This window comes from Eptatretus burgeri, chromosome 17 (assembly GCF_056783735.1).
Source record: "Eptatretus burgeri isolate ZD-2024b chromosome 17, Ebu_testis_v1, whole genome shotgun sequence".
Classification (NCBI taxonomy): Eukaryota; Metazoa; Chordata; class Myxini; order Myxiniformes; family Myxinidae; genus Eptatretus; species Eptatretus burgeri.
The window spans coordinates 12,600,517-12,625,313 of record NC_140977.1 but is presented as its reverse complement, the minus strand read 5'-3'; the positions used below and the strand labels follow the sequence as shown (position 1 = coordinate 12,625,313).

At 45.4% G+C, this 24,797-nt stretch overlaps 1 protein-coding gene and 1 long non-coding RNA gene across 4 annotated transcripts in view; one reads left to right on the top strand and one right to left on the bottom strand.

The window, feature by feature from the left end:
• LOC147009336 (uncharacterized) overlaps positions 1-24,797 on the bottom strand; it is a 142,761-nt gene that overhangs the window by 66,281 nt on the left and 51,683 nt on the right. The gene's annotated exons all lie outside the window — the stretch shown is intronic.
• On the top strand, positions 13-2,543 carry LOC147009338 (uncharacterized). Its single transcript, XR_015052886.1, has 3 exons — positions 13-261; positions 974-1,151; positions 2,422-2,543. It is a non-coding gene; the product is annotated as an uncharacterized LOC147009338 (long non-coding RNA).

The window sequence follows — 24,797 nt, the reverse complement described above, 5'->3', positions numbered from 1 at the left end:
TATGACCACGGACTTCTTATAATAACCTGGACCAGCAACGGCCTCTGTCGACTGAAGTCAGAGGTCGACTGAAGTCGCCATGTTGCGTTGCCAATCCGAATTCACAGATTGAATATGTTAATCTGTGCCGAATTTCTCGCTGGAAAGAACATTTTTGTACAGCTTAATAAGAAGAACAGGATTTTCATTTCACTAACAACAGTCTCCGCCGCCCATTATCACTACCAAGCTAATATAAGCTCTGCAGCACGAATCAATAAGGTGAGAGTACAAGGTGTCACAATTCTCATGAATGATTATCATATCATATGTCATATGATCTGATGATAATCAGTGTAATGTGTTGATGATAATCAATGTAATGTGTATCGCTAACCCCCTTATGGCCTATAATATTTGTATTATTATAGGCCATAAGGTGGTAGCTTTCAGCTAACCCCGATAATAATAGGCCTTATGGCCTATAATTAATAATATATTGACCAATCATCAAAACATTGAACAGACATCGGACAACCTTTTTAAATATGATCTATAATCTACAGACTAACCTATGGCCTCCTATTAATATGTGTATATTATAGAGGGTAGCTTTCTGTAGTAGGTCGAAGCATATTGAACCAGTACCAGTCTCATTAATGTTTTCATGATTGATCAATATATTATAGGCCATAGTGGGTAGCTTAAAGCTACCCTGTATGGCCTATAATATATTGATCAATCATGAAAACATTGAACAGACATTGGACAACCTTAATAAACATGATCTATAATCTACACACTAATGAGACTGGTTTAATATGCATTGACCTATAGAAGATGACGTTCAACTATTATAATCGCAGTAGGTTAAAACATAAGATATGTTGAAACATTGGATAAACACTTCAATGCAAATGGTTAGTAAACTATTGATGTGCAAATAGGATCAGTTTGCTGAATTTTTTCCTGATGGGTTTATCTTTCAATCCAGTGTTCATGGTTCGAACAACATGGTGGAGACGAATCTTTGTATAGCACTCACAGATGTGCTGTATGAGAGAAAATACATGATTACAGTCTGCCTCCGTCTCAAACATGTGATCACTAAGCGAGTCAAATGCACTCGATCCTACTTCTGCCAACACTGATGCAGAGATTGCAGATTTCGGGTAACTATCACGAGGAATCTTGCCATTTGTCACCACTAGCATTCTCTTAACACATTTCTCAGTGGCTTCACATACTTGAACAACGCTTGATGATGGAACAGTAAGGCCACCCCTTGTTTAAACAACAATCAGCCTATAGGCAGGTAAATTGACATTATCATTCTGCGTCAGAGCCAGCAACCAATCTTGACATTTGAGTTTCCGCTTAACCACCCTAACCACATATCCTGCAATATAGGTTACAACTGACTCCAGGAACACAGAAAGTTTGTTAAATGGTGGAATATCGACATAATCGTGGTGACTCGTCATTGGCTGGCGGAGCTGCAAATTGTAGCGTCTGGCTATGAGCATATCCTGCGTCTTATCTGGGCCAGCCCTCTTAGTGATATTTTTGAATGACGCAGCTGTGAGGATGCGTGTTGCGTCCTGGGTTGAACAGTTCCCCTTGTTGGCTTTGATATCATGCCGCATCAGAAGACGCTTGTACGCTGCGATAAACTGTCTGGCTGTTGGATTGTTATTGCCACCACATGCTAGACGGACGGCTCCAAAGAACAACTCGATGTGGTCCTGGCTGAGCTTATATGTAAGCAAATACTTTAAAGATGAATTTTGGGGCTGGACGTATGTCAGATAGATCCGAATGACGTTTTCGATTATTGGCATTTGAAGGGATGGAAGGATGGGTACTACAATTGGCGTCAGTGGAGGTAGATTTCTGATATCAGGATAGATACGACCCCCTAACCCTAAGGCGCGTAGGAAGCAAAATGATTTTGGGGGTAACATCGGGTTAGGTGGACCGCGGAGCCAGGACCCTCGGAATAGGGAGGGCCTGTGCCCCCAAATGGACAAATATTGTGAGCTACCCACGGCACTATTTACGCAGCCATGGCGGTCGATGGAGGGAATGAATCTCCAGAAAAAATTAAATTCTAGATGCCTGGAAAACTCATTTCCGGCGTATTCCTGGATAATATCGTTTTTTTACATTTTCTTTCAAATTATCGACTGTATTTTGCCATCATTTAGATTGTTATACTGGCGTTTAGCGTTTAAATTGTAACTTCTTAAAATAATACTCTAAAAATAGATTGACGATTGAAAGAGATAAAAAGCATCAATAATCGCATTCTTACCGATGAAAGGTGCATGTGGAGCTCTTCCCAGACTTATTATTGCATCCGAACGCCACGCACTGTGGCATTTTTACGTTTACCGGTTCAAAATATTGGCAAAATAGTTAAAACTCTTAATGCATCAACAGGTTTTTTGAATTGCGCGCGACTAGCGAGTGGCAACGCAACATGGCCACTGAGCCATTTCCGGTGACTTCAGTTCTCACTGCTGCGAGTAGATGGCATTGCTGGTCCAGGTTATTATAAGAAGTCCGTGTGTATGATGTCATAATTATCATAAAAACATTCTACGTGAGTAGTCGCACGAATAGTGAAAATTTTGTTTCAATCCGACAAGGGGTTATGGAGAAAAACACGAAAGTTCTGGGCGGACAAACAAACAGGGAGACAAACAAACAGACACAAATGCAATGCCCTCTCCTTTGGCGAGGGTAAAAATCACAGAACTGTCAGAAAACATCTGTAGTAAATGAAAATATAAATACATAAAAATAAAATAAACTAGAGGGGGAGCACTCGGGAGAGTACAAAACCTCCGCCGCCAATACTGCTGGGTCACTCAAGTGAACCTTATATCTTATTCATTAAATATGATGTCAACAGTGGTGACAGACCTATAGTTCTTTTCTCCAACATTTTTTTTTGGGGGGGGGGGTTGGAAATCATTTAAAACATGTAAAAATGCAAAAAAAAAAAAATGCAAAAAAAAAAAAATATATCGAAATTTTGTTGAAAAAAAAAAGTTGAAAAAATTTTTTTCTCTATTTTTTTTGGGGGGGGGGTTGGAAATCACTTAAAATATGTAAAAATGCAAAAAATAATTTTTCTCAAACAATTTTTTGGGGTGGGGGGGTTGGAAATCACTTAAAATATGTAGAAATGCAAAAAAAAAAAAATTTTCTCTAACAATTTTTTTTTGGGGGGTAACAGTTTTTTGGGGGGTTGGAAATCACTTAAAACATGTAGAAATGCAAAAAAAAAAAAATTTTTTTCAATTTTTTTTGGGGGGGGTAACAATTTTTTTTGGGGGGGGGGTGGAAATCACTTAAAACATGTAGAAATGCAAAAAAAAATTTATCTATTAAAACATGTAGAAATGCAAAAAAAATATATAAATTTTCTCTAACAATTTTTTTTGGGGGGGGTGGTTGGAAATCACTTAAAACATGTAGAAATGCAAAAAAAAAATATAAATTTTCTCTAACAATTTTTTTTTTGGGGGGGGGGGACCAAGTCCAAAATTTAATGGCATGATCCTTGGACCATACCTAACCCCCCCACCAAGTTTCGTCGAAATCCGTCAAGGAGTTTTTCCGTAATACTGTTCACAAACAAACAAACAGAAAGGGGTGAAAACAGTAACCTCCATCCATCTTCGAAGATGGCGGAGGTTAATAAATACAAGTAGGTGAGCGACCCGAGACAATGGGGAAGCACAGTTCGTTATTGCTTACAATGTGTAAGCATACCCGGTGAGCAGGGCCAGATTTACCATGTGGGGGGCCGTGGGCACAATGATTGTGGGGGGCCCCCAAATTTGGAGATTAATCAACAACTTAAATTATAACTGCTTTTTCATCAACAACTGAACTTGTATCTATAGATTTGGCAGATCCTGATCAGGAATGATTTGGCATAGATGTTCACAAATTACAATTAAATCTGACAATATGACAAGATGGACGGATTGTTATTGATATGGCTGGTGACTTATCTATGAGCTGATGACTTATCTCTGAGCTCATTCTAAAATCAAATCACCAAAATGCTGTTGCTGCAAGAGTAAGAGATAGAGATGGACTAATATAAGAAAATAACAAACGACGCGCTGTCATTAATCATACTACGAACTTCGACTAAAAATCTTCTAACTTCTAAAAACCCTCTGGACAGGAGAAATCCGAAATTGTGATAAATAGCCGACTTCCAGCAACCGCAAATATACGGCAGTGTCATCAACATCAATGAACATACACACGGTGCCTTAATCAATGGACAAGCTTCCTGCGCGACTTCGCGGCAGCGAACTCAGATATGATACTGTCAACCTGCATGGAATTGAGCACATCGAATTCGGTTGAAATTATGGTCAGATTGACCAGTCTCTGCTACCCCATCGTGGAGCGAAGATCGTTCTTGATAAGCTTGAGTTTCGAAAACGAGCGCTCCCCGGAGCAGTTCAACACCATCAGTGAGAGGTAAATCCGAAGCAGCACTTCCACGTTTGGGAAAGTATCGGTGAGTTTTCGCTCGATGAGAAAACTGTACATCTCGAGTTCAGTACGGCCCGAGCCTGGCTCCGACTCCTTCATCATGGCTTGAAACTGAATCATTTCTTTTGTGAGGTCAGGTGATAGATCTTCCCGATACAGCTCGACGAGCTTCGAGCATGACTCTCGAATCTGCTCCACTTCGAGTTGAACAAGAGCACGCAGGAATCCAAATCTGTCGCTCATCTCGCTGTAAGTGTTTGTACGCTTTTCCAACTGCGACAGCAGTACGTCAATCACTGCAACGTATCCACTGATGCGAAAGGACTCCTTGGTGTCTAGTTCTACTTCTGGAGTGTGTCCGTAGTCCAAGGGAGCGAGGCGGACATTACGCTTTCGTCTACGCCACGGGTTCCCAACCGGGGGGAAATTTGGGTGTTTCAGGGGGAAATTCTAGTCTGGAATTAAAATTCTGGAAATTATCAGAAAATAATTAGAAAATAATTTCCAGTAATAGCCTTCTGTTGTTCTCTTCTCAGGAGTACCCGTTTCCTGAACTTTACCCGCTTTCATTCTTATGTTTTATTTTCTTTCTTCTTTTTTAGTTTGTTCTTTTCTATTACATGTCTTAATATGATCTCTCTTGTTCTTTTCAGGTCCGCAAGTGATCACGTCGAAAAAACGGATATATTCAGAAGCATATCTAGACTTCGGTTTTACGTTCGTTGTGAATAACGGGAAACATCTGCCACAATGTGTCATCTGCACAAAGACCTTGGGGAATGGTAGCATGAAGCCATTCCAGATGAAGCAACACCTTCAAGGATGCCATCCCGAACTACAGAACAAGGATCGTGAATACTTCAAGCTGAAACAAAATTATCTGAAGAAGATGAGACTGGACTCAACTGGAACGTTTCGTCAGCAAACGGACGCTATTGTGAAAGCGTCATACGAAGTCTCGTACAAGATTGCGAGGGAGAAGAAACCACACACAATTGGTGAAACATTGGTGAAGCCCTGTATGCTGCAGTGCGTGAAGTTGGTCCTTGGTGAGGCTGCCCACAACAAGATGACCCAGATTTCCCTTTCAAACAACACCATTCGGTCACGGATCAATGATATGGCTGAGAGCATCAAGAACCAAGTTGTTCAGAAGGTTCGAGGGTCACAGTTTTTTTCGATTCAACTCGACGAATCGACAGATGTTGCGAATCTGTCCCAGCTGTTGGTCTTTGTTCGTTATACCACCGAAAAAGGAATTGCAGAAGAATTCCTCTTCTGCAAACCTCTCCAGACCACGACCAAAGCTCAGGATGTGATGGACCTTATCAATGACTTTTTCGAAGACAGCAACATCAGCTGGGAGTCTCTGGTTGGGGTGTGCACGGATGGTGAAGCAGCCATGCTCGGCTCTCGATCGGGGTTCGTCACGCTCGTCAAGCAAAAGAATCCGGCAGTGGAATCGACACACTGTCTGATCCACAAAGAGGCGCTTGCTTCGAGAACTCTCCCCAAGAACTTCAAGCAGCATCTCGAGACTGTCATCAAAGTCGTCAACTTTATCAAGGGTTCCGCTCTGAACACTCGGCTGTTCCGTCGGCTCTGTGAAGGCATGGAAGCTGACCATGAATCGATGCTGTTTCATACTCAGGTGAGGTGGCTCTCAAAGGGAAACATGTTGCAGCGAGTCCTGGAATTGTTTGATGAGGTGGTAGCCTTCCTTCGGGCCCAAGAGAATGTTGTGCTTCTGGAGGCGTTGAAGGGTGAGTTTTTCCATGTGCGGCTGTCCTACTTGTCCGATATTTTCAGTGCATTGAACGAGCTCAACAGGAAACTGCAGGGCAAAGGGACCAACATTCTTTTTCAGTCGGACAAGATCAGAGCTTTCGTGGCTAAACTGGAACTGTGGAAGAAAAGAGCGGGGAGTGGAAGTTTTTCCTCATTCTTCGCTCTGAACGAATGTGTAGAGGATATGGAGGATGGTCTGCCTGATCCAATAGCCGAGGATATCAAACAACACCTCGAAGGCTTGGAGGAAGACTTCAAGTATTACTTCCCGGGGATCACAAACGAGAGCAACGAGAACAAGCTTATCAGACTCATTTCAGAGGAACGTTGATGATGTGCCAGAAGCGTGGCAGGAAGAGTTCCTGGACTTGAAAAACGACTCTACAGCGAAGGATGCCTTCCAGAATATGGAACTGGAAGAGTTTTGGACCCAAGTCCGAGGAACCTACCCGCTTCTTGCGACCAATGCTCTGCGGATATTGGTCCAGTTTTCTTCCACCTACCTGTGTGAGACAGGATTTTCGGCACTGGTACACCTCAAAACAAAGGCACGCAACAAGTTGGAGGTGGAGGCGGATCTTCGCTGTGTGCTCTCCATAACTCCCCCAGACATTGAAGGACTCGTGAACGGCAAACAATGCCAGAAGTCACACTAAAATGCTGTGTTCTTATTCAATACAATTTAATGTTAGCTGTGTTAGTGCATTTGAAAAATAAATTAGTAAATAGTCTCAGTGTGTTTTAACTGTTCTTTCTCTCATACACATGAAGGGGGAAATCTGGATGGTTGAATTGGGTGCAGGGGGAAATGACAGAAAAAGGTTGGGAACCACTGGTCTACGTGATCCACGAGTGAATTCCTCTGTACCTGAGCGCTCCACTCCGTCAACAACGAATGTATCAAACTGATCGCGTAATAACTGCACGAAGCTCGCCAGTGACTTGAGGAGCTGCACGGCTGTGTTGAGATCGGTAGCTTGTGACTGAAGGGTTTTACTCGTACGATTAAATCTACCAAGGACAGTAGACCAGAAACCAGCATAGAACCCTATCTCGAGCGTGCACATCGTTTGGTGAAGTGTCTTGGCGGTGTTTCTCGTTTCACTATTCAGTTGTTCATCGTTTGCGATTTCATCTAGGACATCCATGATTTCGCTGTAACCGTCTAGAAGAGCTCGGGTTGCATCAGAATGAGCCGACCAGCGAGTGTCGCTGAGGCGCTTTGGTACTTGCAGACCTTTGGCTTTCAGGGCATCAAATAATTTGGCGTAGCGCGACGTGGAAGCTGTAAAAAAAAAATACATACACTTGTTCCACAAATTCAAAGAATGCTGCTGCAGGTCTACAGCATCCCACGCCGACTGACCGACTAAGTTCAGTGAGTGCGTCACGCATGGCACAAATATTGCGAGGGTTCTCCTGTTGGATCATTCCCTGCATCCCGTTGTATCGGCCACTCATATTAGATGCGTTATCGTAAGATTGTCCTCGGCAGTTAGTGATGTCCAATCCAGTGGCTTTCAAAAAATCCAGTAATGCCGTCGCTTGATGGAGTCCAGTATGTCCTGTGTTGCTCAGAAAGGTCATGAAACGCTCCACTGGATCCTCATTCTCGATGTATCATAGAATAACTGTGAGCTGGTCGATGTGGTTTATGTCAGGAGTAGAATCGACTGACACAGAGAAGTATTTTGCCTCTTTCACATGAGCGACGATGTTATCCAGAACAGATTTTCCGATGATGGAGACGAACTCTTCACATGTCATAGATGATAAGTAGTTGGTGTAGCCACTACCTTGGTTGGCATATTTCTGAATGTGCTGCGCCAAAAATGGATTGTATTCCGCAAGTAATTCCATTAAACCAAGGTAGTTACCATTCGTCCGTGACCCAAAAATTTCATCCGATCCACGGAACGCCAGACCACGCTCAGCGAGAAACGATATCACACTCACACTTAATTTCAGCACCTCCCTCCAATAGGACGCAATCTCACTCACCTGTTTGACGAGTTCAGTGTCCACACGACCTGCGGATGTTGCTCTGTCTGACAAGCGGATGATATTCGCACAATAAACATGCGAACGCTCAGGCACCTCGATAGAACGACTGGCATGCTTCCAATCGTTGAATCCTTCCCCGCCCAGGGCAGTAGCGCCTCCAAAGAGCTTGCAAGCGATGCAGTACAGTTTTCCGGTTGATGTGGAGAAGCAGAGCCAGGACCTTTTCACGGACTCTCCGTTTTGTAGTCTACGGTAAAAAAGATTCTTGGAGCAGCAGCGTTTCCTACTGTCAACAAACTGTATGGATGAATCAAAGGGATCAGTCGAATTCTGCAGGGGCTCCAAATCTCGTGATGACCAGAAGTCGATCATCTCTGACGACGGTCGCTCAGGAGGCCAACATCCAATGTCATTGGCAAAGCCAGGTCCATGGATCAGTCAGTATATCTCTCGCTTCTTCATCTGATGCATGTTCTTCATCGGTGGAACCTTCTGAGATGTTGGGCGAATCTTGACGCCGGGATTGCGTTGCCAAATCCGCTTGTTCTGTCTCTGTTGGTGTTCCAGCCTCTGTCATGGACGAATTGCCTGTTTGTGCAGGAGTGAAAAACTCTGAGATTTTCTGGGTCTTGTCGACGACGGCCTTGTGTCTTTCATCTTTTTCCTTGGAACGTTTCCGCTTTTGAACACCACTGTCATATTTCCGTGGAGCCCTGGATTTGTGCCTGTCGTCACCAAAGCCGCTCATTGTGGTTTCTGCAGCTGGTAAGTCCCGAGTAACCGAGATATCGTCAGAGTGCACGTGGGACGTACCAGAATCACTAACAACAAGGATTGAAAAGTAGGTTCTGGTAACCTACGCTAAGTCTGCTAATACGGAGGATAACGATGAACAGCGGATCCAGGAAAATACCGTGATCAAACGGTTTGGATGACACAAGACACAGAAGTTCCCTTTCTCAACAATGTTTATTAATATAATGGCACGAATAACGAAAGTCTCGCTCAGCGAGCAAAGACAATATGGCGATGGTTCACTTACACCAACCGACAAGAAACCGGAAGCTCTCACCATATCCGGTGGGAAAACGCCAAGAAAGTAAGAATTACAGGCTTGCACTACACCAACATGGTATTCATAAATTGCATGAAACATTCATGGGCACAAGAGTACCAAACGTTCATACATATGGTGAAACAGCAAAGACTTTCGAACAAGTATGTTTCACAAACCTGGAACATAGAAAGTCACACCGTGTTACTGTGCTACGCACGCCAGTAAGCAGGGTATTGACAGCGTTCCCTGCCAGCCGCAGTTTCAGTGTGTACAATACTACCCCTGCCGGCCGTGTGCTGTGCTGGCCTGGCCTAGTTTTACCATGTCGACTTTCACCTTTTCACCTCTCCTCTGGCTAGACCTCTGCATTCCGTCTGTGCTTGTTGGGCTCTGGTGGGCAGTGCCGTTGTTAGTTGGCCACGCTCAACCATCCGGAGCATCGATGATCGATCCAAAAAAGGATCCGAACGCAGGCCCTCAATGCCCGAGGCTTGCCCCGGGAATTTTTGACCACGTTGGATCCGTTCTGTGGACCGTGGAAGAAACAGCTTGAAAAGGACCCTCACAATGACGGACAATTTTGAAAAGATATCTTTACAAAGAGTTTACAATCTTCCTTCACTGACAATAAAACTTTAGAAGCACATTTTCAAGGGATTTTCAAAATGTCATTGAAATTGTGGGGGGCCCCGAAATGTGGGGGGCCCCGGGGCCATTGCCCCACCTGGCCATCCCTAAATCCGGTAGTGCCCGTGAGTATATATTGTTGTAGAATTCCCGCCTGTCGGCGTGCGAACGACCGCGTCTAACCAATAGCGGTCGCTTCGCCCACCGAACGGACAATCCAGTCGTGACTTTCTGGAACAACGCCAGAAACCAATCACGGGTGGGTTTTTAATCCCACCACGGCCCAGTCCGTATTCTACCTGCGCGAAATAGGGTCAATCGCCGAATATCGATATACCTAAGTACCCGTGCGGGTCACCTACCGAGGGACCGTACCTCGGCGAAGGCCTGCTTGGACACAAACCGCTTAAGTGGTCCGTTCCGTTCTGGGATAACCGAGCGGGTATTATCGCCAGACCTCGCCGGACCCGATTCTATTTATCGGCTATTTAAAAACCAACTATATTCCGAGTGCAAGATGGGGCAGTTCAATGAGGGAATGGACGCAACGAACAGGTTTACATTCACACAAGGACATTTATTATAATAAAGCACGTATGCAATTAAACAAGGCAAAACACGTATGCAATTATACAGGCAAAAAAAGAACTACAACCGTCTACTTATTATGTACAGTCACTTGCACTTAACGGCAGTTCCTACTTATTAGACGAGCCCACGGACACACGTACGCACACACACACACCCAAGAAATGGTGGCAGAGGCCTTTAATAACGAGCTCCAGCTCGGAGTACAGGTGAGCTGAAACTCAGAACCTATCTCGAACCTCTCCACCTCGTGTGGTCTTCAAGTTGTTCGGACCCGGGTTCCAGCGAGAGCGAGCTGGATCCAATCACCAAGCCTCGATCCTTCCCGAGCTCCCGCGAATCCTCCCGCGCTTCTCAACACGTGCTGGTGAGACGAGGCGCCGATCCTTCCCGTCGATGCGTCGCTTCCCCGAGGAACCACCTCCCGTGCTTCTCAACACATACTGGTGAGACGAGGCGCCGATCCTTCCCGTCATTGCGTCGCTTCCCCGAGGAACCACCTCCAAGAAGAGGCCGATGAGTCGCACCAAGCCAGGAACCAAAATGGAGAACAAAGAGCTCCACGAACCAAGAAGAAGAAGAAGAAGCTACCGTTCGCAGCTCGATCCGAGCAACCGGCTCAACTTCCTTCCAAAACAAAGCAGCTCAAAGCAAAAAGCTCTCCCGAGCCAAACAAGCCGAAGCTCACTGAGCTAGCCGAAGCAAAAAGCCTCCTCCCGAGCCAGGCCGCAGCCGAAGCTCACTGAGCCAGCCGAAGCAAAAAGCTTCCGAAGGCCTCAACCCTAACGCAAGCCAAGTAGGACCCGACGGTCTGCTGAACGACTCCCCTCAACTCCCTTCTCCAACTCTGCCCGAACACGAACAAAGAAAAGATCTCCTCTTATCCTTCTCCGCCCTTCCCCCACTCCCGGCGTGACTCATGACTCATGCCCTCGTGCTCCATCCCCCGCTCAGCCACGGGTGGGAGGGAGTTGACATCATGAGTCTCGCACTCTTGATTCGTATGGTGAGATACGAATCCGTACACTTATGAACTTCCTCGGTGAAAATGGACTGCATTTTCGAACTCAGTGGGGTCGATTTTCTCTTGGAAATGTTTAGACGGACAACAAATTAATTATAGATTAGAAAATATCGAAATGAGTAGGATTAGTTACTCAACTCCAGGAATGATAAATCTTGTTTTAGGTCATATTTTCGAAATGGTAGTGAATTCAATGTCGATGCAGTCATTTCTTCGAGTAAATCGACCCCATAGAGTTCGAAAATGCACTCCATTTCCACCTCGGACATCCAGAAGTACCCGTAATCGTACCTGACCATACCCGAATTTATTCAACTCATGAGACTAAAAGTCGTCATATGGAGCGACCTCAAAATCACCTCCGATCAAGCTAAAAAAAATTATGTGCGTTATTCGATCATATTAAAATAATTTTAAGCTTGTGGAGCAACATTCTATTTTTTCGACTTTTTGAACCACCCTAATATATATATATATATATATATATATATATATATATATATATATATATATATATATATATATATATATATATATATATATATATATATATATATATATATATATATATATATATATATATATATATATGGTCCATCTAAAAAGTAACGGGACTGACTTCACAGAAATTTTATTCCAAAAAATATGTTGAAATCACAGCTTGTCCCCTTCAAAATAGTTTCCCTCCAGTCTCACACACTTGTCCATCCTCTTCTTCCACGCTTAGATGCAACCCCGGAAGGCTTCTTCTGGAATCCTCCGGAGTTCCGTCAACACGGCCCTTTTGCTGGCCTTCACATCAGGAAATCGGGTCCCCTTGATCACCTCCTTGAGCTTGGGGAATAGGAAAAAATCACCAGGGGCCAAGTCTGGCGAATACGGGGGTTACTCCAGAGTTGGCACGTTCCTCTCCACCAGAAACTGTCGGATGCTCCGGGCACTGTGAGCAGGGGCGTTGTCATGGTGGAGCACCAAGGCGTTGTTCTCCCACAGATCCCTCTTATCCCGGACTGATCTCATGAGGCGCCGGAGGATCTCCTTGTACACGCATTTATTCACTGTTTGACCCTGTGGTAGAAACTCAAAGTGGACGATGCCCCTGATGTCAAAAAAACACGATGAGCATCACCTTGACCTTCGACTTCGACATCCTTGCTTTCTTTGGTCTTGGTGATGCCGGACTTTTCCACTGACGACTCTGCCATTTGGTCTCGGGATCGTATTCAAATATCCACAATTATTCGCCAATAATGATCGTCTGGATCTTCCTCGAGGAGCTCAATAATGTCTTGACAGACAGTGACTCTTTGCTGTTTCTGGTCCTCGGACAACAGCTTGGGGACCATCTTTGAGCACACCTTTCGCATTTCGAGATTTTCAGTGATGATGCTCCAGACAGTGTCCTTGTTGATGGAAATTCCTCAGCAATCATCCACACCATGGGCCGACGATCTGCGTGCACGATCTGCTTCAGACGCTCGATGTTGTCCACCATTCTGCTCATTGAAGGTCTTCCAGACCGTGGATCGTCTTCAACCTCCTCCCGTCCCTCTTTGAACCTCTTGTGCCATTCAAATACACGTGTACGTGACATCGTTTCTTCCCCGTAGACTTGCTGCAGCATTGCGAAGGATTCTGAAGGTGTTTTGCCAAGCTTGGCAAGAAACTTCAGATTGGCTCTCTGCTCACGACTCATAGCTCGACGACTCAGAATAGACAACGTGTAAAGCACGACCTGTAAAAAAAATCACACAATGAGCACCATCAATCATCACCAATCATATATATTGCTGGAATGTTGTGAAAGACTGAAGCAACCCATTCATTCAAGTTGTGTAATTGGAGCACACAGCAGGCTCAGTCCCGTTACTTTTTAGGACCTCGTGTGTATATATATATATATATATATATATATATATGTATATATATATATATATATATATATATATATATATATATATATATGTATATATATATAGTTACGTTTGAGGGGGGGTATGCATTCAAAGGGTAATTAGGATGTTTAATTAGGTATGCCATGCTGTTCGAGTTTACCAGGATCTCGATGTAATAAGTAGCAATTCAGTGGTGATAAGTTGTCTAGTAAATGTTCATTTCTTCAAGGGGGAAATGATAATTGTCACGTAATTAGATAGGGACACGGGATAGGGTAAGTGTGTCTGCGTAAACCCCTTTTGGTATTCTCTGGAGGCTGGCCGTGACGTCACAGGACAGTGCAGCGGATGGCTCCGCCCCGTGATCACGGTTGGCAGAAGGCGACGGCGGTGGGCCAATAAACGGCTCGATTGGAAGTGACGAGGACAGGAGGATAAAAAGGTTCTGTTTGGGGGTCGAAAAGGAAGAGGAAGAAGATCGGGACAAAACGATCGTGTTTTTTTGGTGTGGAGGCTGTTGCGCGGGAAGCATCCTTGTTGTTGTGCTGATTCGATCGTGTTCTTCATTGTGTCTTGGAGCCTTGCTGAGCCTCGTGCCTCACCTTGGTTGGCTCTGGGGTTCTGCTGACTCGAAGTACGGGGTCGAACGGTGGGCGGACCTGCCTCCCTCTCCTGCTCGCAACTTGGCGCCAGAACTGGTTCCCTGGCGGCTGTGAGCGGACTTGGGCCAAGACCAGGAGGTCGATAGCACCACGGTTTCTCCTGCCCCCCTGACGAGAGCAAGGCCAGCTCGTCCGACGCCGATCCAGGGACAGTTGCGTCCACACCACGGTCCAGCCTGACCACCAGAAATAGCTACGTTTTGTGTGTGTGTGTGTGTGTGTGTGTGTGTGTGTGTGTGTGTGTGTGTGTGTGTGTGTGTGTGTGTGTGTGTGTGTGTGTGTGTGTGTGTGTGTGTGTGTGTGTGTGCTTGGCGCCTTAGAGGGTTTGAGATCTGTATATTCATTGGAATTGTCTGTGTTTTTCCCCACGCCCGATCCCACACCATCCCGTCGAAATCGCCCCGGATCCCTTTTCTTGCCGAGTCTTGTTATTTCTGGTTAATAGTAAAAACGAATAAACATCATCAACTCAGTGAAAAGTGACTCGTGCCACCTTCCTCGTCCCGTTTGCGGTAGAGCGATTAGAACCGCCATGTTTGAGTTATAAATAAATAAACCGCCTCCATCGTTTCGGCTCATTCTACATTGGCGGGACTGTTCAAGTCCCGTGGACGTCACATTGGTGTCAGGGTGTTGCATGTTCGAACCCCTCTAAATTATATTTGGTATCGGGAGAATATACCAAGATTAAAATCTCGCCACGAATTGGAATATAAAATTACTACAGAAAAGCGTGCGAGCGCGGGAAAATTTTGGCGGGATTTTTCAAATTTAAATTAATTGGCGGCAAACGGGACTTCTGCACCATGGCGGATGTGCAGATGTTTGAGGAGGAAGGCCACGTGTCTGGCAGCGAGTCGGGGGAAGAAGGGAGAGATGGGGGTAGGGTTGGAACCTCCCCCATTCCGAGCGTGGACCGTGCTTCATCGCCCGTAATGGAGCTGGCAGCGCAGGAAACCGGCACGATGACGATCTGGACAATGTTGGAACGTTTAATGAGTGCAATTACAGCACAGGGGGCAAAAATGACGGCACAGGGGGCACAAATGGCAGAAATGACGGCACAAATAGAAAATCAATTCGTGACACAGAGGGCAGAAATGACAGATCAATTGGGGGTAATGGGGGTACAGTTGGGTACACGGATTGATTTAATGAGGGATGAATTGGGGGAAAAGATGGAGAAAATGAAAACTGAGATGCAGGAGTGTGTGGATGTTAAATTGGGGGAAATACAAAGTAAATTCGAGGATAGATTGGAGGAAACAAAGGTAGAAATTACATTGGAGGGGGAAAATATACGGAAAAAATTGATGCAACAAACATTCGGGTTGATAAAGTGGATGAAAGCCTGGAACGTCATCGTGCCTGTGTGGATGCTCGTATGCAGCTGCAAGTTGAAGAGTGGGGAGAGCTGAGGAAGCAAGGGATGAATTTGGCAGAGGAGGTAAAAGGATTGGAGGCTCGGTTGGATGAACAAGATAAAATTATGAGCCAAGATGAAGTCTTGGATAAAGGCCTGGTAGAGCCGTCTTTTGTAAGTAGAGTGTCCGGGTTGGTTGAGGAGAAGCTACAAACTCGCGACGGAGCCTTGGAGGAGGTTGTGCGGGCCCAGAAGATCCTGCGGGAAGAGGTGAATCGGTCCATTCAACGTTTGGAACAGGAGGCAAAATTGACCCATGAGACCCTCACCACAAAACATCTTTGGCCACAGTGGGCTCCGAAATTGGATACGCAGCCACAAGGGTGTTTGATCCCTGGGCTGGATTCGGACAAGGGAGAAACTGAGAAGCGGGCCACCGTAAAAGTGATCCCCCTGGTAAATTTCGACGGGTCAGGGAGCGTTGAAGCTTTCCTGACGCAATTTGAGTGTATTTCCCGACTAAACGGGTGGAATGAGCGGGAGCGTACAGGGAATTTGGTGGCAACGTTGCGGGGACCAGCCGCAGATGTGTTAAACGTGATCGCGGAGGGGATGTTGACCAGCTCCCACATTTGCGAGGCGTTGAGCCGTCGGTTTGGGTTCGCGGCAAACTGTGATCTGGTGCGGGCTCAGCTCCAGCACCGCAGATTAAAGCCGGGTGAGACAGTGCAGGAGCTGGCACAGGACATTTACCAATCAGTCAGGATCGCGTATCGGGAGCTTACAGTGGAGGCGTGGGACAGACTGGCACTAGAGAAATTTTTAGCTGCTCTTCCGAACCCTGAGGTCCGAGCGCTAGTGGAGCTACAGGATCCACCCACCGTTCACCGAGCGGCTGAGTGCGCAGCCAGGCTGGCCTCGTGGAGGCGGCCGGGTCGGGTGCCCGAGAGGCCATCGGTGACGGTCCGACAGGCGGAGATTCAGGATCAGAGAGGGGGGCTCGGAGAAATTGGCATTACCCAAATGTTACAGGAAATTTGCCAGAAACTGTCAAGTTTGATAAGGGGTAATTCGGTAGTTGTTGCGCCAAAGCGGCGGGGTCCAGCCCAGCCAATAGAGCAATTTGATTATGGCCGAGGGGGTCCGGAACCGGAAGAGGCATTACACCGATACCCACGGGGCCTTTTATGGGGAGTTGTTTCCGGTGCGGGCGAAGAGGACACATGCAACAATATTGCCGGTACCCGGCGATGGAGAGACCCTCCAATAGACTTTCAAGCCCGGAGAGGATGAATCCTCCTGCTGAACCGCCAGGTCTATCCGAGATGCCCTTTCATAGGTCGGGTCCAGAAATCACTGTCGGGGGTCGGGAAGACTAGATTGGGCTGAGCATATACGGCCATGCTCGGCTGCTGAGATTGTGGCGAAGTGCCCTCCTTTGGTGGAAAAAAATGAATTGTGGGAAAATTGGCATGGGTTTGTAAGTTCTGCTGGGTTTTAGAGTGACAATCGGGACAGTGGGTAATTGGTAACAAAGCGGACACAAGTGGCTGTCCAATGGCTGGTGCGTGGATCGGGTGAGAAGTGCTGTGTGAGTTGTTTCAAGTTAAGAAGTGAAATGTATGGTGCACACGTTGATTTTTTTTATTGGACATGGTGTGGTAACAGGGAAGGTCATGGTCGGCGAAGTGTTAGAAATGCAGGTGTCACATGTAAGGCCGATGGGTTGGGGGAGTCATGTGGGTTTTGTGGGTGGGGATGATGTGCTTGTCCACAGGAATTGCTGAAGCTCACGGTGAGCGTGAATTGCGACCCCCTTCAAGGAGATTCACCACCTGGTGGCTAATGGTGACAGTGTCTGGAGGCAACTGGGAGAGGGTCTGGTTGGGCGACCAAGGCGGGTTGGACCTTGGGGACCCAGGTAACCCACCCCACGGCCACGACGGGATTCAGCCTGCATGATTAAAATGAGGACCATGACCTAGAAATGTGATGATGACCATGGTGTGAGTGTTGTGAAGATGTATGAGTCCCACTCGATCCCGCACAACTTGACATGTGCAGCAAGGGCATGATGTCTGCATAATTTTGGGGTCAAAAAAATTTGAAAATTAGCTCCCCAGGTAACTCTGGGTCTATTAGCATCCACTGGGGGAGGCGGTCAAGTGTAAATATCCTGTGAATAGTGTCGTTAAGGCTTAGAGTAGGAATGTAAAGTATAAGTGTTGTGTTTTTGTGGAACCTTTTGTTTCCCCTCCCCAGATCAATGGAAGAGTGTTGGGCAAGAGCGATGATCCAGAAGATGGAGTGCAACTTCGCTCAGTGCTCTCATGTGATAAAAAAAAACAAAAAAAAACGAATGATTGTTTAGGCGAGGATAAGGCCATAAGGGGGTAGTACATTAAGCAGGATAGGTAAGTTAGCTGCGACTCGCTGCCCATTGCCCCACCTACTTTATTTCGTTAGGTTAATTAGGTGTGAGTCAGTAAGTGTTAAGGCTGGTACGGTAGCGCCTGTGATATACCTTGCAGGAGCTGCGGTACCAGAGGAGGGGGCAGTGTTACGTTTGAGGGGGGGTATGCATTCAAAGGGTAATTAGGATGTTTAATTAGGTATGCCATGCTGTTCGAGTTTACCAGGATCTCGATGTAATAAGTATCAATTCAGTGGTGATAAGTTGTCTAGTAAATGTTCATTTCTTCAAGGGGGAAATGATAATTGTCACGTAATTAGATAGGGACACGGGATAGGGTAAGTGTGTCTGCGTAAACCCCTTTTGGTATTCTCTGGAGGCTGGCCGTGACGTCACAGGACAGTGCAGCGGATGGCTCCGCCCCGTGATCACGATTGGCAGAAGGCGACGGCGGTGGGCCAATAAACGGCTCGATTGGAAGTGACGAGGACAGGAGGATAAAAAGGTTCTGTTTGGGGGTCGAAAAGGAAGAGGAAGAAGATCAGGACAAAACGATCGTGTTTTTTTGGTGTGGAGGCTGTTGCGTGGAGAGCGTCCTTGTTGTTGTGCTGATTCGATAGTGTTATTCATCGTGTCTTGGAGCCTTGCTGAGCCTCGTGCCTCACCTTGATTGGCTCTGGGGTTCTGCTGACTCGGAGTACGGGGTCGAACGGCGGGCGGACCTGCCTCCCTCTCCTGCTCGCAACTTGGCGCCAGAACTGGTTCCCTGGAGGCTGTGAGCGGACTTGGGCCAAGACCAGGAGGTCGACAGCACCACGGTTTCTCCTGCCCCCCTGACGAGAGCAAGGCCAGCTCGTCCGACGCCGATCCAGGGACAGTTGCGTCCACACCACCGTCCAGCCTGACCACCAGAAATAGCTACGTTTTGTGTGTGTGTGTGTGTGTGTGTGTGTGTGTGTGTGTGTGTGTGTGTGTGTGTGTGTGTGTGTGTGTGTGTGTGTGTGTGTGTGTGTGTGTGTGTGTGTGTGTGTGTGTGTGTGTGTGTGTGTGCTTGGTGCCTTAGAGGGTTTGAGATCTGTATATTCATTGGAATTGTCTGTGTTTTTCCCCACGCCCGATCCCACACCATCCCGTCGAATCGCCCCGGATCCCTTTTCTTGCCGAGTCTTGTTATTTCTGATTAATAGTAAAAACGAATAAACATCATCAACTCAGTGAAAAGTGACACGTGCCCCCTTCCTCGTCCCGTTTGCGGTAGAGCGATTAGAACCGCCATGTTTGGGTTATAAATAAATAAACCGCCTCCATCGTTTCGGCTCATTCTACGTTGGCGGGACTGTTCAAGTCCCGTGGACGTCACAATATATATATATATATATATATATATATATATATATATATATATATATATATATATATATATATATATATATATATATATATATATATATATATATACAGTAGACTAGGCGTAAGTCGTCACCATCGGGACCGAGAAAAAAAGTGACGACTTAGAAATGTGACGACTTACGCATATGCGAACATTCATGATGACTGTGGGGTGAAGGATGAAGTCGCGCGTGGCCTGGACACATATGTGTGAGAGCCGGCTATTGTACCAAAAGGAAAACACAATCCTCGGGGCATATGTGGGGGTGAGTTGATGAGTTGGAACGTGATCAAGCAAAGATGGAATTCATGAATCAGTTTCTCAAAAGTAAAGATAATGAACAACTCTGTAAGACAACTCGTATACCATCGGTGATGGTATGGTGACAAATTACATGACACACAGTCATCGTGGTGATGACTACCACTCAATGCCTATGTGTAAGTGAGTGTGGTAATGTACAAAACAAGCCAATATAAAACCATGATCGGACTTCAACACTAAGCTCGATCAATCCTTTACTTCTTCGCGAAGTAATCCATTATGTTTGACTGCCTCAAACTCTTGGGCATCTGGTGCATGAGAAAGGATTCAAACCGGTCATTGTATTCCATGATGTTGGCTGGGCAATCCTCAACCGAAAGACAGTATCGGCCGAAACCGAATATTTGGCTGAGCCGACATTTGCCGAAACCAGATGATGAGCGCGTCATCGACATCTTCAAAGGACACACATTTCACGCATTTCACACTTCCCACCGGCCTCACGATCTTCTCCACATGTCCAAATATCTTGCCCTTATTCTTCAAGATATCGTGCAATGTCTGCCGTTTGATGTCCAACTTCTCAGCTATGTCTGTTTTCTTCATCAGTGGATTTGCCTCGCAAAACTGGATAATGTCGTATTTTTCTTGGTAGGTTTTAGTTGTAAGCTTACGCTTAGTCGCCATTGTCCTGCCTGCAGTGCGATCAACGTGTGTACGCAGTTATAAATAGCCTATCACTGGCGGTGTACACCAATGAGCGAGCATCACGATTCCATGAAATCGGGCTTCTCACGAGGCAGCAGTTCCATGTGACGAGTTAGGAGTGGTAATTTACTTGAGTTTCCATTACGTGGGAATGGACAACATCTGACGACTTAGACGAAATGACGACTTACAGAGGGATGACCCTTTATTCAAAGGGATTTAACATGAGATAAATTCGGGACTTTTTGACGCTGCCGACTTAGGCGAAGTGACGAGTTACACGCTGCCGACTTACACCTAGCCCACTGTATATATATATATATATATATATATATATATATATATATATATATATATATATATATATATATATATATATATATGTGTATGTGTATGTGTATATATATATATATATATATATATATATATATATATATATATATATATATATATATATATATATATATATATATATACACACACACATGCACACACACCAAAATTATGGAGATAACAATCAACAACACACAACACACGCACGCACGCACGCACACACACACTTTCATATGCAGCCCATGGCTGCTGTTTGCATTATGGCTCGGAGCACGGCTCTGCCGCTGATACAATGTCCCCTATTTATACTTATCTGGTACCCATTTGCCGACCTCGGAAGGATGACAGGCTGAACTAGAGGGGGAGTACTCGGGAGAGTGCAAAACCTCCGCCGCCAATACTGCTGGGTCACTCAAGTGAACCTTATATCTTATTCATTAAATATGTCAACAGTGCTGAGAGTTATAGTTCTTTTCTCCAACATTTTTTTTGGGAGGTGGGTGGGGGGGTGGAAATCACTTAAAACATGTAAAAATGCAAAAAAAAAAAAATAAATAATCGAAATTTTGTTGAAAAAAAAGTTGCAAAAATTTTTTTTTCTCTAACAATCTTTTTTGAGGGGGGTTGGAAATCACTTAAAACATGTAGAAATGCAAAAAAAAGATTTTTTTTCTCAAACAATTTTTTTTGGGGGGGGTTGGAAATCACTTAAAACATGTAGAAATGCAAAAAAAAATTCTCTACCAATTTTTTTTGGGGGGGTAACAATTTTTTTGGGGGGGGGGGTTGGAAATCACTTAAAACATGTAGAAATGCAAAAAAAATTCTCTTTTTTGGGGTGGAGGGTAAAAAAAAAATTGGGGGGGGGGGTTAGAAATCACTTAAAACAAGTAGAAATGCAAAAAAAAAAATTTTTTTCTCTAATTTTTTTTTGGGGGGGGGTTTCGTCGAAATCCGTCAAGGAGTTTTTCTGTAATACTGTTCACAAACAAACAAACAAATAAGCAAACAAACAGAAAGGGGTGAAAACAGTAACCATCCATCTTCGAAGATGGCGGAGGTTCATAAACCCACCTGATGTTATTTAACAGCACGAGGGGTGTCGGTTTAGTCGCCGACAACGTGACCATGCGACAGGTAGCACTGCGTTACATGTTACCAGTTGCAGTCAAGAAACCGGACTAAACTGACCTGAAAATTATAGGTTGGCAACCATTGTAGAGGCTTCATGGGCCAAATGGTGTCATTCTGTGTTGAAGTTCCTTGGAAGGGAAGTCATCTATTATATTTTGTGAACCATGGTGTCTGTTCATGGATTTGGCTGTCTCTAGTTTATGGCAGCCGCTTCTCGCGCTGCATTGAAAAGCTCAACATTCACTTTGAAATGACGGAGACTTGCCATGAGTAAAGTTGATGCCAAACTTTATTTCACAACCAGGATATTTTGCACTTTTATTTTTTGTTTGTTTGTTTTGTATACCTTGTGGAGGCTCGTATGAGAGCTAACACACAACACAGCAAGGGGGGCATGAGACAAGAGGGGCAGGAGTGGGAAGGACAAAACAGTGTGGAACAAAGACATTCAGAGATCTGTGGAAGGGAGAGGGATGGGGTGGGGAACATGGGGTATACAAGATGGACATTACAGGGACTTTCAGCAAGGAAAGCAGATAATTTGAAGGAAGTGGGCTTGGGGTGGATTAACGGGGGTAGAAAAGATCGAGGATTTGGATGGGGGATGATAAGAGGAGGTGGTGAACAGCTGTTTTGAAGGCCTGGAGGGAAGAATGGGATTGAACAGAGTGAGGGAGTTTATTCCAAAGGCGGGAAAAAAAGAGGAATGAAAGAGTGAAGGTGAGCAGTGATTCGTGATTTGGTAGTTTTACCAGAAGGGGGTTGTTGGCGGACCTTGAGCGCCCTGTGGAAATATGGGCTGGACATATCACAGACAGAGGGGGGGGGGGTGAGACCGGAAAGGAGACGTTAGAAGACAGAAAGACCACCGACCTGCCTGCGGTGAGAGAGTGAGAGGCCCAAAGACAGCCTCATTGCGGGAGATGCTCATGATCCGAAATTCCTTGGTTTCCACAGCGTGAAGCTGAGAAAGGTGAGAAGCAGGAGCACCAGCCTATGCACCAGGAGCACCAGCCCTCTGTTGCACCACCATTTTGTGGTGGGCGGGATAAGTAGTTCAGAGCTTTGGTCTGCGTGAAACCAAGAATGCGAGACAATTGACTTTTTTTAAATAATGAAATATTATTTAAATTTATAGATTAATATAAACTTTTCCCATCACTGGGGATGGATACTCTTGCCAGCTTTTCCCAATCGCTTGGTACGGGTACTCTCCCGAGTAGATGTATAAACAACAGTGTTGGAGTCGATCAAATTTAGATCAGGACAGGAGTAAACAGCGGGGAGTTAATAAATAACTATCTGTCTCTGTCTGTCTCTGTCTCTTTTCCTCCCTCCCCTCTACATGTCCATGCTCTATCCTTAATCCTTTTGAGTGGATGCTCTTGCACTTCAAGAATTACATCATCGAGTTCACTGATAATTAAATCTAAGTTTATTTTGGAACTTTTAGACCGTTTAACAAAGCGTGATTCCGTGTTGTATTTATATATTTAAAATGTACTTTACTTGGTATAATGCTGCTCTTCAGGTTGAATGTTGAGCTTTGCCTTCGCGTGTGCGGAGCTTTTCAAACAAATAAACAAGGAAAAGACGTCGTGCAGAGCACGATGCTTGCAAAATCCACCCCCCACACCCCCCCCCCCCCCGTCTTCTCCAAAGGTTGCCATGGATACATCAAATTGTCCATTTCATTAAGGTTAAAATTGACAATCGTAATCAAAGCTCAGGTCAATCGGATGAAAATTGATTATTTTTCAGATTGAAATTAATGATTTTAGAAGTTTGACCTTGAGTTGACCTTTGACCTTTTGACCTCAAAAATAGTTGCTTTGCCAATTCAGTGACGGACTATGCAAATCCTGTTCGACTTTCAAGTTAACAGGACGTAAATTGATGGTTTTTCAGTTGAAAATTGATGATTTTAGAAGTTTGACCTTGAGTTGACCTTTCACCTTTTGATCTCAAAAATAGTTGGTTTCCCGAATAAATAATGCTCTATCAAACGGCGGTTTAATTTTCAAATCAATTGAATGAAAATTGACAATTTTAGAAATGTGACCTTTGACCTCAAAACCAATCGGCTTCTCAGTTGAGACGACGTCTACTACTTGGTAAAGTTTAATGACGATCGGTTTCGAATGACTTGAATGACTTGAAAAATGGTCGATTTTGCAAATAATAAATTGAGCAAATAAATAATCCCGTCTTCCCTGTGAAGCAGTCGCCAGAAACGGGAGACGCACGAACGCACAAACACACACGCCACTCTTCGCATTACATCATAGGACTGACAACTATTTCACACAAGAGCAGCATTGCAGGTTCTCATGACACGTGAATCGCAGAATCAGAGTCGAAGGTTGCTGGGAAACACCTTCTCAGGTACAAAAGACACATAGAGTCCAGGAGCAGTTGGGTGTGACTAGGTCGAGTGGGTAGAGTGAGGAAGAGGTTGGGCACACAAGATTTGGAGGCAAACAGAACCGAGGCACTCGGCCTTCTCACATACCTGGTGTTGGCTTAATGGTTAGGGTGGTGGCCTATGGATCCTAGAATCCTGAGTTCAAATCCCGCTCGGCTGTTTAATTAATACCAGGTGGGGTTGACTCGGCCTGTCATCCTTCCGAGGTCGGCAAGATGAGTGCCAGCATGCTGGTATCCTGTGTTGGAGTGGCGACTCGTCCAGGATTGTGCCCAATAGCCAAGGAGACTGCTTAGACAGCACCAACGCTCTTCACAGAGTATGGTCTCAATCTCCTCCTCCTCCTCCTCCTCCTCCTCCTCCTCCTCCTTCTCACGAGGGAAGCCTGAGTGAATTGCCAGACTCACCACCGCTCTGCACACAGTATGGTCTCAATATCCTCCTCCTCCTTCTCCTGAGGGAAACCTGAGTGAATTGCCAGACTCACTACCGCTCTGCACAGAGTGTGGTCCCAATCTCCTCCTCCTCCTCCTCCTCCCCCTCCTCCTCCTCCTCCTCCTCCCCCTCCTCCTCCTCCTCCCTCTCCTCCTCGCCTCCTTCCTCCTCACGAGGGAAG